This window comes from Danio rerio, chromosome 20, assembly GCF_049306965.1.
Source record: "Danio rerio strain Tuebingen ecotype United States chromosome 20, GRCz12tu, whole genome shotgun sequence".
In the NCBI taxonomy this organism is placed as follows: domain Eukaryota; kingdom Metazoa; phylum Chordata; class Actinopteri; order Cypriniformes; family Danionidae; genus Danio; species Danio rerio.
This window is the reverse complement of record NC_133195.1, coordinates 34612508-34627106: the sequence shown is the minus strand read 5'-3', so window position 1 is coordinate 34627106 and position 14599 is coordinate 34612508. Positions and strand designations below refer to the sequence as shown.

Below are 14599 nucleotides of genomic sequence, written 5' to 3'. Positions count from 1 at the left end.
TGACGATAGGCGTTCTGGTCTAAAAAGGAAGGCGTTCTGAGGCGCATTGCTGGCGCGTTGCTATTTTGAGAAACTATAATAGATTTTTCAATTGACCTGAACAAAGCTGGTCTATTGTCTAGAACGTTAGTTGTGCTCCTCGCTTACACACTGCTTAATACACACAAGATGTAGGGCAATACGCAAATATCTTTACATATGAAAAAGAATAAAATATTAATGATATGTATAGGATATTATAAGGATATATATAGAATATAAATATAAAGGATTAAAATATTACAAAACCTATTATTTTCTAGCCTACATAAATTCAGGCTAGTTGATGTCTGTGTGTACAAGGTTTCCCTATCCACGAGAGCAAAAGTGAAAAAGGTACACACTTGTACTTAAAGGGTAAATATTGGTACCTTAAAAGTATATATTAGTACCTAAAATTTTAAGAGGAACACTTTTGTACTTTTTAGGTACTAAAATGTACCCTTGAGGTATTAATATGGACCTTTTAGGTAAAAATTTTTACCTTCTGAAAAGTTACCACCCCAGTGACAGCTCGCGTACTTTATTTCTGAGAGTGTATAAAAGTGGCACAAATCAGAATTGAAACCTGCGGTTTGGGCTGTTCACTATTAAGACAGATCTGAGTCATGTGTGGGCAAAAAAAAATTGATTCGGACCACATTTGCCTGCAGTATGAACGTAGCCATAGAGTGCCAAGAAGCAAGCTAAATTAACTTACTACATTTTGAAAATGTATATTTTGACATGTGTGTGTGTGTTGTGTGTGTTGTGTGTGTTGTGTGTGTTGTGTGTGTTGTGTGTGTTGTGTGTGGTGTGTGTGTGTGTGTGTGCGTGTGTGTGTGTGTGTGTGTGTGTGTGTGTGTGTGTGTGTGTGTGTGTGTGTTCATACCTGAATTATTTTTTCCCCAATTTCTGTTTAACGGAGAGAAGATTTTTTTAACACATTCCTAAACATAATAGTTTTAAAAACTCATTTCTAATAACGGATTTATTTTATCTTTGCCATGATGACAGTAAATAATGTTAAATAATTTTATAGTAATTCTAATAATTCTGACTTTAACTGTATATATTATTTTTTTCTTTCCCTTTTAATGGGTAAATCCATATATATTGTTATAAAAGGGTCTATTTTAAACTATTTTTAAATATGTTTCTATTCATCAAAGAATCCTAATGTAAAATGTAAATCAGTTCATCAGTTTTGAATAAAAAACATGTTTTGTAATGAGAATAATGTTATACAGCAAAAATGGTTATGCGTTTTCACTGACAGCTAAATATCATATTCATGGCAAATCAAAACCATGTCGATATGTCAAGTGTATAAAAATCTCCTTCTTTAAACACACATTCAAAATGTTGTTCACAGTAGTAGCTTCACCACAGCAGCTAACCAAGATGGTGTGTGCCTGCTGGAGAAGTAAAAATCTGGCATGCCACACTGCTGTAGGGCTGATAACATGGTGGTGGGTGATTTGGGCATGATGCCAGGCATTGAGAAAAACAGTGTGTGTTGCTGCAGGTGTCAGTAGCGGTGAGTTGTTTTAGAGTACGGGGGCACTTGACTGTGTGGGATTAAAGGTGGGCTTAATGGAGTGGCCTGATGCCACATTGATGATGTAAGATGTGCTGTTTTTTTAAGCTCACTACTACTCAAGCAATACACAAAGAATCACCACGTGCCCTCAGGACAAGCAGATCGTCTGTGCGTGTCTGTTTGTGTCATAAATCCAGATCTCAGCCAACATGGACAGTGATGTATGGATCTCTCCTTGACCAAGGTTGAGCTGACAACAGTGGATTTTGAGGCATGCTGGGATTGCACACTGTTGTTACACTCATTAAAACTGTATGGAAATGGTACTTTATGGTGTTTATAGAAGGTTTTATGCAATAATAGGTTAATCTTAATACTTACAAAAAGGGCTTAGGAGACAATGGATCACTTGTATTTGTTCTTTATGAGTTGCTAGTATTACAATTTGGTATTTTGGATAGCTGATATACAGTGTGCACAGTGTTTCACAAATAAAACAGGACTGGCTAAACACTACGTGCAAGTAACTTGTTTAACTTTCTAAGTAAATATTTTAATTAAATTTAAATAAAATTTAAATATAAATTTAAAACTTCTTTAGAAAATACTTATTTTTTTACATGTTTTTCTTACACGCATTTTTTAAAACAGTGTGACCTTTTTTTTCAAAACTACAAACAATTCTCAAAACAGCTCACACAAAATGCCAAATGTCTCACATTTCCTTTAAAATGTAAGACTGCATTCAAAATGTCCAATATGCCGGAATGAAGCATTTGCATCAAATGGCAATTGCTTCTTTTATAATAGTAAATGTTTGGCTATACCATGAAAACACTATTGTTCTAAATCTAAAGCTTTTTGCTCTTTCGTAGGCTTATATCTACATTTTAATACAATTTTCTACAGTGAAAGTATTCTGCTGAGAACAGTAAACACAATGAACATCATGTTATAAAGAAACAGAACATATTTATTTGGCCAAACCTTACTGTTGTATAAAGTAGCACACAGTAAAACCATAAACATACTGTATGTCAAAATGTAAATGTGTTACAAAAATAAAGAGCACAATTGTGTGTGGGGAGTCTCGGAGGGAAAAGCATCCAATGCTTGCATAATTGTCATGCAGGCATTTTGTTCATCATCATACACTTTAGTCAAAGTCAGTCAGCTTTATTTTCAATTCAACCACATGTAAAGGACACACAGAGAATCGAAATTGCGTTTCTCGCAGAGCCTATGTGCTTAACATAATATTTATACCGAAAGTAGAATTTTAAAATTAAGTAAAGTTTGTTTATAAACTAATTTCGAGAGGATCACGTGCTTATGATTTATCACGGCCGGTCTCGCATTAGCTAATCATTATCTTCCAATCATATAATCCCTAAGCTACTATAAAGAACCACAGTTTTCAGTCCACTTTATCTTTGTTTAGAAGAACCCCCCTTCCTCCCCAATTCTCCTCCTTTACCATTGATCGAGCGGCACGGCGACCCAGTGGTTAGCACTGTGAGCCCCACAGCAAGAACACTACTGGCCTTGGATCTGCCTTGCCGGTAGGCGTTTCTTTGAGGAGTTTGTATATTCTCCCCGTTTCCGTGTGAGTTTTACCCGGGTCCTCCGGTTTCCTCCCACTGTCTAAAGATATACATCATGCATAACAATCAACCTATTCTTTAGCCACCTTTCTCACGTGTTCCCTTAGCTTCCGCAGCCGTGTAGTTCTGAGATCCACCAGGCTCAGGCTCCCCTCTAGCTCTGCGAATGGGGGGAAGCCCCTGGCTCGAGGATCCCTTGAGCTCGGTGCTCTCTCCCAGGACAGCATGCCAAACAAGCTTTGATGAATCATCTGCTAAGTGTGATCTCTTGAAATTACAATAAATATAATTCCACAAATAATATAATCTAAAAATATAAGTAAAATAAAAAATTATAAACAATATAATTACAGTTGAGGGCACATGGCAAGGAGTGAAAACCAGAGTTGAGCAGATGAAAAACTGTATATAGTGCAAAAAGCACAGTATGATGCAAAACAGTTAAACAGTCTGGTCAAGAAGAATTTCTTTACTTTTTTCTAGAGGAATTTAGGATTTAGAACATGCGAATATGTGGTAGGTACAAAACTACAAATTGTGGACAGATAGCAAATCAGTTTTAGCCCAGAACATTCCGGTCCTTGTCACCTTTGACCTATCTATAGGCCTATACTACAGTAAAGCAGTGATTGGTTTGTGATCAGTTAAGAAATGGGTGTTTGCATTTTGATTGGTTGTTTTTGGAAAATGAAAGCAGGTAGCTTTCTTTTAGATTTCTGTGTTTTTAGGAAGAGAATTGTGTGTAGTGTTTGAAAAGAAGTGTTTTAGTCAATTGAAATTCCTCAAGGCTAAGGAATAGCTTATGGGTTTGGAGATTTGCTGTGTGTTTTGCATTTTGAGTGAGATGTTTCAGAAGTTGTGTGACATGGACAAAGCTACTTGAATAAAACTGGTAAAAAAAAAAAAAATAGAATAGTCGCCCTCAGTTAAAAAAAAACATTATACAGTGCCAACATTGTATTTATAATTTTAAGCATTTTATATATAAAATAGGCTGTAATGGGTTGCACGTTCACCTCACAGCAAGAGGGTCGCTGGTCGAGCCCCGGCTGGGTCAGTTTGTGTTGCTGTGTGGAGTTTGCATGTTCTCCCGATGTTGGCGTGGGTTTCCTCCAGGTGCTTCGGTTTCGCTAACAAGTCCAAAGACGTGCTATAGGTGAATTGGGTAAGGTAAGTTGTCCGTAGTGTATTTGTGTGAATGAGTGTATGAATGTTTCCCAGTGATGGATTGCAGCTGGAAGTTGAATGAAGAAGAATGAATGAATAAATAAAATAAATTAAAGGAAATTTATGTGAAATGTCCATTTGGAACTACATGCCATTATGTGATCAAAACAACAAATTGCAACCAAAAAAATAAGAAAAAAAAATAAGACAAAAATAAATACACCATATTAGACAAATACAAACATAGCAGCAACTAACATGATGTGTATGTGTTTGAATACCCTGTGTTCTTCACATTGTGTGGACCAATACCAGTCAAATTTGAGCCTGTGGATAATTGTTTTGGTCCACATGAGGAAAACAGCTAAAAAATAAGACAGAATTAAGTATACTGAAATTGTAGAAATGCATATAGTTTCATGTGGGGGTTGTGTTAAAATTAGAGTTGGGGGATAGAATATATAGCTTGTACAGTATAAAAATCAATACATCTATGGGAAGTCCCAATGAAGATATCTTTACATGTATGTGTGCTTGTTTGTGTGTCGGTCTGTTTAGGAGATTAATAATCTCTCTTATTTATAATAATATTGCAAATATTAATTCTATAAATTGTGTATTTCAGAGACTCAGTTTTTACCTCAGCTGTTGCCATTTAAAACAAATGGATGCATAAAAATGTGAGCGAACTGCATCCAGGTTTACACACGTGCATGTGCACAGCTGCCAGGGATGGAAGTAGATGCTGTGCCATGTTTCTTTTTCCCTGTGGTTTTTCCTAATGACAGGAAATTGAACTTCAAGTCAACATGCGTTCCCCACAATCAGAACGAAATCGTGAGAACAGGAGGTGCGTGCTTTTAGTGCCATTGTTATTTTTGGACCTCTGAAAGGATTTGGGTGAGAGGGTGTGTGTAGGTGAATGGGGTGAAATTATGTAATCATAAGGTGTCTTGAGTGAATGAGACACAGAGCGGAGTGGCAGAATGAGATTTTTGCCCATCCTATTCTTGTTGCCATGGTGATCAGCTCTCTAAATCCAGCCTGCTCCTCCTAAAGTCAGGGCTGAGAGAGAGAGAGAGAAAGTGCGGAGGAAACTGGGGGAACGTAAATTAGGAATCTAGAGGTCTAGGGAACAATTCGTCTGTCTCTCAACACAATCACCACCTTGACCTCTGTGTGTCAGTGCTGCCCTTCCCTTCTTGCCTGTCTTTTTCTGTTTCTCTCGCTCAGTGCTTTAACTAAACACACACACACATACCCATGCGCAACATATGCAAACGGGGCTTAATTTGTGCTGAATATAGTCACTGACCTGATGAACTGAGTTTGGTTACTGTGCTGGGTGAGTGCAGGGTCATTTCTCAGTGGATTATTGTACATTAAATTCATTCATGCATGCTGGAGATAAAAATGTTGTTGTTGTTTTTTCTTTTCTGAGCATTTTCTCATATTAGACATGATGTATTATGTACTGCTTATAAATGTAGGCTTTATATAATAATATAAAACCTGACAGGTTATGATTATTTATTATTGTGCAAATTATAATGTGGATTTTTCCCTGTTGTTTGTTATTTGTTTGTTATTTATGTTTTGCTAAAATCTTTCCTCAATAGTTATGAATATGTCTTTTGCAGGAGGCTCTCTGTCAAATAGTACAAATGTACTGTTTGAAAAATTGACCGGAAGCACTTTTTATTTTATTAAATGTCTGTTAAATATTTTCTTTAAATGCATTTCAGTCAACTTTATGCAACATATCTTCTTATTAAACATTGATAAAAAGAAAAAAAAAAACATTCACTGGCCACTTTATTAGGTACACCTGTCCATCTGCTCATTAACGCAAATTTCTAATCAGCCAATCACATGGTAGCAGCTCTATGCATTTAGGCATGTAGACATGGTCAAGACGATGTGCTGCACTTCAAACTGAGCATCACAATGGGGAAGAAAGGTGATTTTAGTGAATTTAAACGTGGCATGGTTGCCGGTGCCAGACGGTCTGGTATGATTATTTCAGACACTGCTGATCTACTGGGATTTTCACGAACAACCATCTCTAGGGTTTACAGAGAATGGTCCTATATATATATATATATATATATATATATATATATATATATATATATATATATATATATATATATATATATATATATATATATATATATATGTAACCCAGTAGAATAAAGTTCTACAAGTTTTTAAGTTTTAAAGTAATCTTAAGGTTATTTATTTATTTATTTATTCATATTGGTTCTAGAACAGAAATAAATCTAAAATGTGTTTTGCATTCATTTGTGAATATACATCCTAATGTTGATGTGTAATATATGAGCGTCTATCTCTGAGAATATGATAAGATAGCAAGTTTGATCAACCTTCACTGAAATACATGGGGTTAACAAGTTTGGTAGGTGTTCCTACATGATTGGTTTATATGCGTGTAGTCCCGCCCTCTGGTGTGGAGTGTGAAATGTGATTGGCTGTTGGGAAGAGAGAGCGGAGAGAGGAGACACAGCCGGCAGTTTTTGGAAACTGAAGGGGAGACTCGCGTCGCGGCTGTTTTGATTGCGTAACATTCACGGAGTATAAAAACAAGTGAATATATATTGCGTGTGAACAACACGTTTTTGATTACTTTGAGTTTGTTTTGTGTTTGTTTTAAGTTCGCGGTGTGTTTTCATCATATAAGTTTCCAGTATCAGTTATTAGTCAGTTCAGAGTGAGTGAGCATTTTTTAAATGCCTAGATTGTCAACGGACAGTTACGGAGGACTAAAGCTGAACTGAGGGAGTGACGGTTAAACCGAAAATAAGGAGGAGAAAAAAGAGAGACTGTTAGATTTGCATGAAACAACGCTGAAAGAGTCAAAGAGGAGCAAATAGCACCACAAAAAGCCTGAATACTACATGAGACTTGTCTCTCATCAGCTGGGGAGAAAAAGTGAAAGTGAGGATTTGAAAGACCCGCGGCAGAAGTTCGCCGATCGATCGCGGCTCGTTGGCCCGTTGTTCACAAGTGTTGTCATCTGGATCGCTGTCATTTGGATTGCTGTCATCTGGATCGCTGTCAACTGGATCGCTGTCATCTGGATCGCTGTCAACTGGATCGCTGTCATCTGGATCGCTGGCATCTGGATCGCTGTCAACTGGATCACTGTCATCTGGATCGCTGGCATCTGGTTTGCTGTCATCTTGATCAAGGTCATCTTCATCTGAGGTATCTTGTTTAATTTTATTTGTGCTCAGGAGAGTGAAGAGGCCATTTTCATTTTCCCGGCCACAACGTACACTAGCAGCGATACAGGCCTGCAACGGGGGTGTATGAATGTGTGAGTGTGTGGGCCCACAGAGTATTGAGTTGTTTATGGAGATGCAGTGAGCATAAAATACTGCTGCGTGTTTTACAGTATAGATTTATACTAATAGTTTATATAGGTTTAATTCAGTGTGTAATTTAGTGACACAATTGTAGCCACTTTCAAAGAGAAACATATTCAGTTACTCTTAGTCACTTGTTGATTTATAAGTTTAATTGTTAGAGTGTAGAAAGGTGGTATTTTCTATATTGGTTTAATTAATATTCTTCATTGTACTGTAAATTGCTGGGTTTGACTTTGGGTCATTTTACTGTCTTTTAGCTGTGCATAAATTCTATATTTTGTATTTTGTTTTACATCTGGGGTTTTTCCCAATATTTACATTTCTATTCTAATTAAATTATTTATATTTTCTGATTTATCTAAGAGTTTTATTATTCACAGAGTTTATTTCTGGTAATTTATTCAAACACAGCAAATATTTATATTCTCATCTGCCTTATTTACATTACGTCATTGAAATATTCAGAGGGGCCTACTTCAACATATCTGTAGGCGTTTAGTGTATTGAACCTGGAGCGCTATCTTAAACTTAATACACCTAGGTGGCGCTACATAAAGTGGGGGCTCGTCCGGGATCTCCCTCTGATACATCAATGATAAGTTCATAAAGAAAGAAGAGACAAGTTAAATTATCTGAATCCAAGCACCTACTGTCTTCTATTCAAAAGTTCATAAACTGTCGCTATGGCTTTGAGAAAGGACCCCAGTCTTCAAGCAGAGTTAACAAAATGGTGTGAAGCAGCCAGTATTGATTCTACTCATGCTTTAATCCTGTTAAATGTACCTGTTTACACAGAAGTGGCAGAGATTGAAGATGTAATGGAAACTGTCAAAGCTCTGGGAAGGGTTCGAGTGAGGGACACAAGAGAAGGACCTACTGCCCAGTCTATGATGGTTCTATGTGAGTGCCGACAAGCCACTGACTCCACCCGTATTCCTCCTGAAGTGACAAGAGGGGAAAAGAGTGAGCCCTGGTCAGTTATCGTGATTCAACCAAGTGAAAGTGCCTCTAATACAGATGCTGAAGGATTCTCTGAAAAGCTGACAAAGTTCCTGATGGAGGAAGGGAAAACTTTCAGTGACGTAAAAGCTTTAATTACACCCCACAGTGCTGGTGATAGTTCTCCTGAATCAATTATACGTGCAATGGGTGAAGTACTGGAAAAGACCATAAAGCCAACAAGTGATGGAAATGCATACCGACGACTTCGGACATTTTCAGCCATCGTTCCAACCCCAATTGGAGAGGAAAACATGGATAACTGGATAGATCAAGCAAGGCTCATGATAACTGAGTGTGACTGTACTGAAAAAGAAAAACGACGCAGAATCATGGAAAGCCTTAAAGGACCAGCAATGGAAATAGTGAGAGCTGTTCGTTTCTCAAATCCAGAAGCAGGTGCTTTAGAGTATGTGGAAGCATTAGAGAGTTCCTTTGGATCTTCAGAGTCTGGTGAAGATCTGTATTTTAAGTTTCGACTTATGCGTCAAAATGCAGGGGAGGCATTATCAGAGTTTCTGAGGAGAATTGACAAAGCTCTAAAAAAAGTGGTGGAAAGAAATGGCCTGTCTTTCAGAATGGCCGATAAAGTGCGAGTAGAACAACTCATTCGAGGGGCAGTGAATTCTGATCTCATGTTGCTACAGTTGAGGCTTCGAGAACGTACAGCATGCCCACCTTCTTTCCTGAGTCTGCTGAAGGAAATACGTGAGGCAGAAGAGAGTGAAGCTTCTCGCCACAGAATGTCAGCTAAAGCCAAATCCATACAGTATTGTGATGAAACCACAAGCACATCTGTCATTCAAGAACTCAAAGGAGAGATTCAAGAGCTGCGTGCACACTTATGTGGAGTCATGCCCAAAACTGTTTCTACTTCTTCTTTGGTGGTTAAATCCAGAGAGAAACCTAACCAGATGGAAAAAACAGAAGATGTAGAAGTTCAAGAGTTAAAGAAACAAGTTCAGTACTTACAACAACAGTTGGCAGTTATGAGTGTTAGTCCTTCTCAGGGCTCACTAGAGGTTACAGAACAACGGCCAAAACCATCACAGTCCACTTCATCATCATTTAGCCGAAAGTCAACCAGAACAAAAGATGATTATTTCTGTTACAAATGTGGACAAGACGGTCATATTGCGACAAAATGTCAAGCCCCACAAAATTCAGACCAAGTAATCCAGAAGCTAATTCGTTCTTTGCGGCAAGCTAAGAGTTTTAAGTCCGAGGCTAATGAAAGCAGAAAAACCCAGAACCAAGTTTGTTTCTCTAAAAAGAGTCAGACAGACATAAACAAAGCCAGCAGTATTCCAAAAGGCCTAGTTGGACCAGCATCAACAGTAGAAGTGACAATTAATGGACAATTATGTCAAGCCCTGTTAGACAGTGGATCACAAGTGACAATAGTGTTTGAGAGTTGGTACTCTAAGAATTTAGATTATGTACCGATTCACCCCTTGACTGGATTATCCATATGGGGCCTCAGTTCGTCCAGTTATCCTTATAAGGGATATATAGTAGTGGATGTCACTTTCCCGTTCTCAGTCAGTGGAGTAAAGGAGCCGCTGTCCATCTTGGCTCTCGTATGTCCTGAACCTCAAGGGCCCTCCCAGTTACCAGTCATTATTGGAACAAACGCCAGTTTCTTCCAGCGCCTTGCTACTCTCAGTCATGATGTAAAATCATCCAGCACTGCACAAGCTTTAAGAATTCATACTAACCTTCCTGAAATCCATCTCAATCAGCAGACATGTAAAAATACCTTAATCGACCAGCCTGAGGGGAAAGTACGGTGGATGGGACCTGAAAAGTGTGTAGTTCCATCTAGAGGAGAAGTACTGGCTGTCTGTAAAATAGAGACTGAAAAACCCTTGAGAAAAGAAATTTTTGTGGTAGACTCACCTGAAGAGGACAATCTTCCAGCTGGTACATTCATAACTCCATTTGTGCTTCCCTTTTCCACCATTCAAGATAACAGTGTGCAAGTGTTAGTCCATAATGAAACCTCAAAGGACATTTCAATTCCATCGGGTACAATAATGGCCAATGTGTACCTTACTGACACACTTACTGTTGGTTCTGGGGAAAAAAGCTCTCAAGTAATTGACCCAAGCCTGTTTAAATTTGAAGACTCATCCATTCCTGAGTTATGGGAAATGAGACTCCGTCAGAAGTTGGCAGTCAGAAGTGATGTCTTTTCTACCAATGAGTGGGATGTGGGATTAGCCCAAGGAGTTGAACATAACATTAGACTGACAGACACCAAACCTTTCAGAGAGCGCTCCAGACGCATCGCTCCTGCAGACATCGAGGATGTGCGACGCCATATCAAAGAACTTTTAGAGGCTGGAATAATTACAGAATCAAGAAGCCAGTATGCATCGCCCATTGTAATTGCAAGGAAAAAGAGTGGAGCAGTTAGGATGTGCATTGACTACAGAACTCTAAATGCTCGCACCATCCCCGATCAGTACACTACTCCCAGGATTGATGATGCTCTGGACTGTTTGGCTGGCAGTAAGTGGTTTTCTGTGCTAGATCTTCGCAGTGGATATTATCAAATAGCTATGGCTGAGGAGGACAAAGAAAAGACAGCATTTATCTGTCCTTTAGGATTTTTCCAGTTTGAACGTATGCCTCAAGGGATTACTGGAGCTCCAGCCACATTTCAACGGCTAATGGAAAAAGCTGTTGGTGACATGCATCTCCTTCAAGTAATAGTCTATCTGGATGATATCATTGTGTTTGGGCGCACTCTTGAAGAACATGAAGAGAGACTATTAAAAGTTTTAGATCGACTCAGAGAGTGTGGCCTCAAAGTTTCAATTGATAAATGCCAGTTTTGTCAGTCCCAAGTACGTTATGTGGGGCACATTGTGTCAGCTGCTGGAGTATCACCAGACCCAGCTAAAGTTGAGGCGGTAACCCGCTGGAAAATGCCCACTGATCTGAAATCACTGAGATCCTTTCTTGGTTTCTGTGGATTTTACCGACGATTCATAAAAGACTACTCAGCCATTGTAAGGCCATTAACAGAACTCACTAAAGGGTACCCACCAACATCTGGCCAAAACAAAAAGACCGCAGATGTCAGAAAATATCACAAAACGTCTGAGCCTTTTGGAGAGCGTTGGGATGATAACTGTACAGCAGCATTTCACAAGATCATTTATTGTCTCACACATGCCCCAGTACTTGCTTTCGCCGACCCTAACAAATCCTATGTTCTTCATGTGGATGCTAGCCTTAATGGTCTGGGAGCTGTTTTGAATCAGGAGCATCCTGGTGGACTTAGGCCAGTAGCCTATGCAAGCCGAAAGCTGAGTGCATCTGAGCAGCGTTACCCCATTCATCAGCTTGAGTTCTTGGCGCTTAAATGGGCAGTTGTGGACAAGTTCCATGATTATCTTTATGGTGCTCAGTTTGTGGTGAAAACAGACAACAATCCACTTACCTATGTGCTGTCCAGCGCCAAGTTGAGTGCAACAGGTCACCGATGGTTAGCTGCTTTAGCCACATACAACTTTAGCTTACAATACAAGCCTGGGAGTCACAACACGGATGCTGATGTATTGTCACGCTACCCCTTTGAATCAGCTATCTCAACAGAATGGAAGGAAATTTCAAAGTCAGGAGTAAAAGCTATTTGCCAGCTGGCAAGAATTAATGAAAGTGATGAGTCATCCTCCAGGCTAGTGGATCATCTATGTGTCTCTCCTCACAGTATCCCAGAAGCATTTGCTTGTCCCACTTCATTGAGTTTCAGTCCTATGGAACAGTTGAGCCATGAGGAGTTAAGTAAGGCTCAAGATGAAGATCCTGTAATTGGTATAGTGAAGCGAGAATTGGAGTCTGGACAAATACTTACTGATACTAGGAGTTCAGATGATTCAATTGCTCTGTTACGGCGGCAGGGACCCAAGTTGAAAATTGAGAATAAACTTCTGTACAGAGTCACCAACAGTTCCTGCAGAAAGGAAAATATACAGCTTGTCTTACCCTCAAGGTATTGGTCCCATGTACTGCGCTCCTTGCATGATGACTCTGGTCATTTGGGGGTAGAGAGAACAACTGAACTACTGAGAGATCGATTCTATTGGCCCCGAATGTCTAGCTATGTGGAGCAGTATGTTAAGAATTGTGGGCGATGTGTAACAAGAAAAACAGTACCTAAGAAGGCTGCCCCACTGAACCACCTAACCAGCAATGGGCCATTTGACTTAGTATGTATTGACTTTTTATCTATTGAGCCTGACTCCAGAGGTCTAAGCAATGTTCTGGTTGTAACCGACCACTTCACTCGCTACGCACAAGCATTTGTAACCAAAGATCAGAAAGCACTAACTGTGGCCAAAGTACTGTGCGACAAATTTTTTGTTCACTATGGCTTACCCACCCGAATCCACTCAGATCAGGGAAGAGACTTTGAGAGTGGTCTCATAAAAGAAATGCTTAACATGCTTGGTATAAGAAAATCCAGAACGTCACCCTATCATCCACAAGGAGATCCTCAGCCAGAAAGATTCAACCGAACACTGCTGTCCATGCTCGGTACTCTGAATCCTACGGAGAAACACAGATGGAGTCAGCACATCAACCGATTAGTGCACGCTTACAACTGTACTAAGAATGATGCAACTGGATATTCCCCGTACTATCTTCTATTTGGAAGAGAGGCTCGTCTGCCAGTGGATGTGTGTTTTGGAACTTCACCTGATGGAAAAGGAGCTGGTAGCCATCGACAATATGTAGAAAGAATGAAGTCAGAGTTACAACAAGCATATCAGTTGGCAACTGAAACTGCACAGAAAAGTCAAAAGAGAAACAAACGATTGTATGACAAGCACATAAAACATCAGACACTGGCTGTAGGAGATCGTGTGCTGACAAGAAATCTGGGTATGACTGGAAAGAACAAACTTGGTGACAAGTGGAATTCTGTTCCTTACCTGATAGTTGAAAAGCTGAATAACTTACCTGTATATCGTTTAAAACCTGAATCTGGGATGGGAAGTGTGAGGACTCTTCACAGAGACCATCTCTTACCTGTTGGGGATGATGTGAGATTGTCTGATTCAGGAAAAATTCAAAATACAGCTGCTCCAACAAAGATCAGGACAGAATCTGTGGGGAGAAAATATGGAAGAGGATTAAAGGAAATAAATCAGAACATGACAGGAAGTGGATTGAGAAATGACTCAGACAGTGAAGAGGATGACTTGTGGTATTACTACCCGAATAGGGTCCATGAAACTCAAAAGTATGTAACACAGGAGGAATCTTCAATAAATGAGGGAGCAGTTTACAATAAGGATGAATTGGAAACACCCGCTGCAGAGATGGATGACACATCAGTCACTGACCAGGGCCACGAAGCAGTATTGGAGCAGACTCCTGAGGAGCTTGAAGATCCTGCTCTAGAAGGGGGAGATCCTGGAACAGCCAATACTACTAGAGAGGTAGTAGAGCATGTTCATGTGCGACCTAAGAGAAACACAAGACCTATAGACCGATTGAGCTATGATTGTCTGGGGAGACCCACTAACAAGTCTTTAACCTTAGTTCACAGAGGAATGGTTGTAAAAGTACAAGGTGGGGATAGTTCACCAAAGTTTTGTAATACAGTGTGGTGCCACCCTATGGCACGGTGTACTCATTGTGTTCAAGTAAGCAATTGTGCTGAGCCTGAGATCACTATTAAAGTTTAATGAGGTAATCTCATGAGGACATGAGATGTTTAGAAGGGGGAGCATGTAACCCAGTAGAATAAAGTTCTACAAGTTTTTAAGTTTTAAAGTAATCTTAAGGTTATTTATTTATTTATTTATTCATATTGGTTCTAGAACAGAAATAAATCTAAAATGTGTTTTGCATTCATT

The 14599-nt window shown here is 39.2% G+C and overlaps 2 protein-coding genes across 7 annotated transcripts in view; both read left to right on the top strand.

The window, feature by feature from the left end:
• LOC141379311 (uncharacterized) overlaps positions 1-14599 on the top strand; it is a 701133-nt gene that overhangs the window by 260403 nt on the left and 426131 nt on the right. The gene's annotated exons all lie outside the window — the stretch shown is intronic.
• Positions 1-14599, top strand: part of stxbp5a (syntaxin binding protein 5a (tomosyn)) — a 178029-nt gene that overhangs the window by 85428 nt on the left and 78002 nt on the right.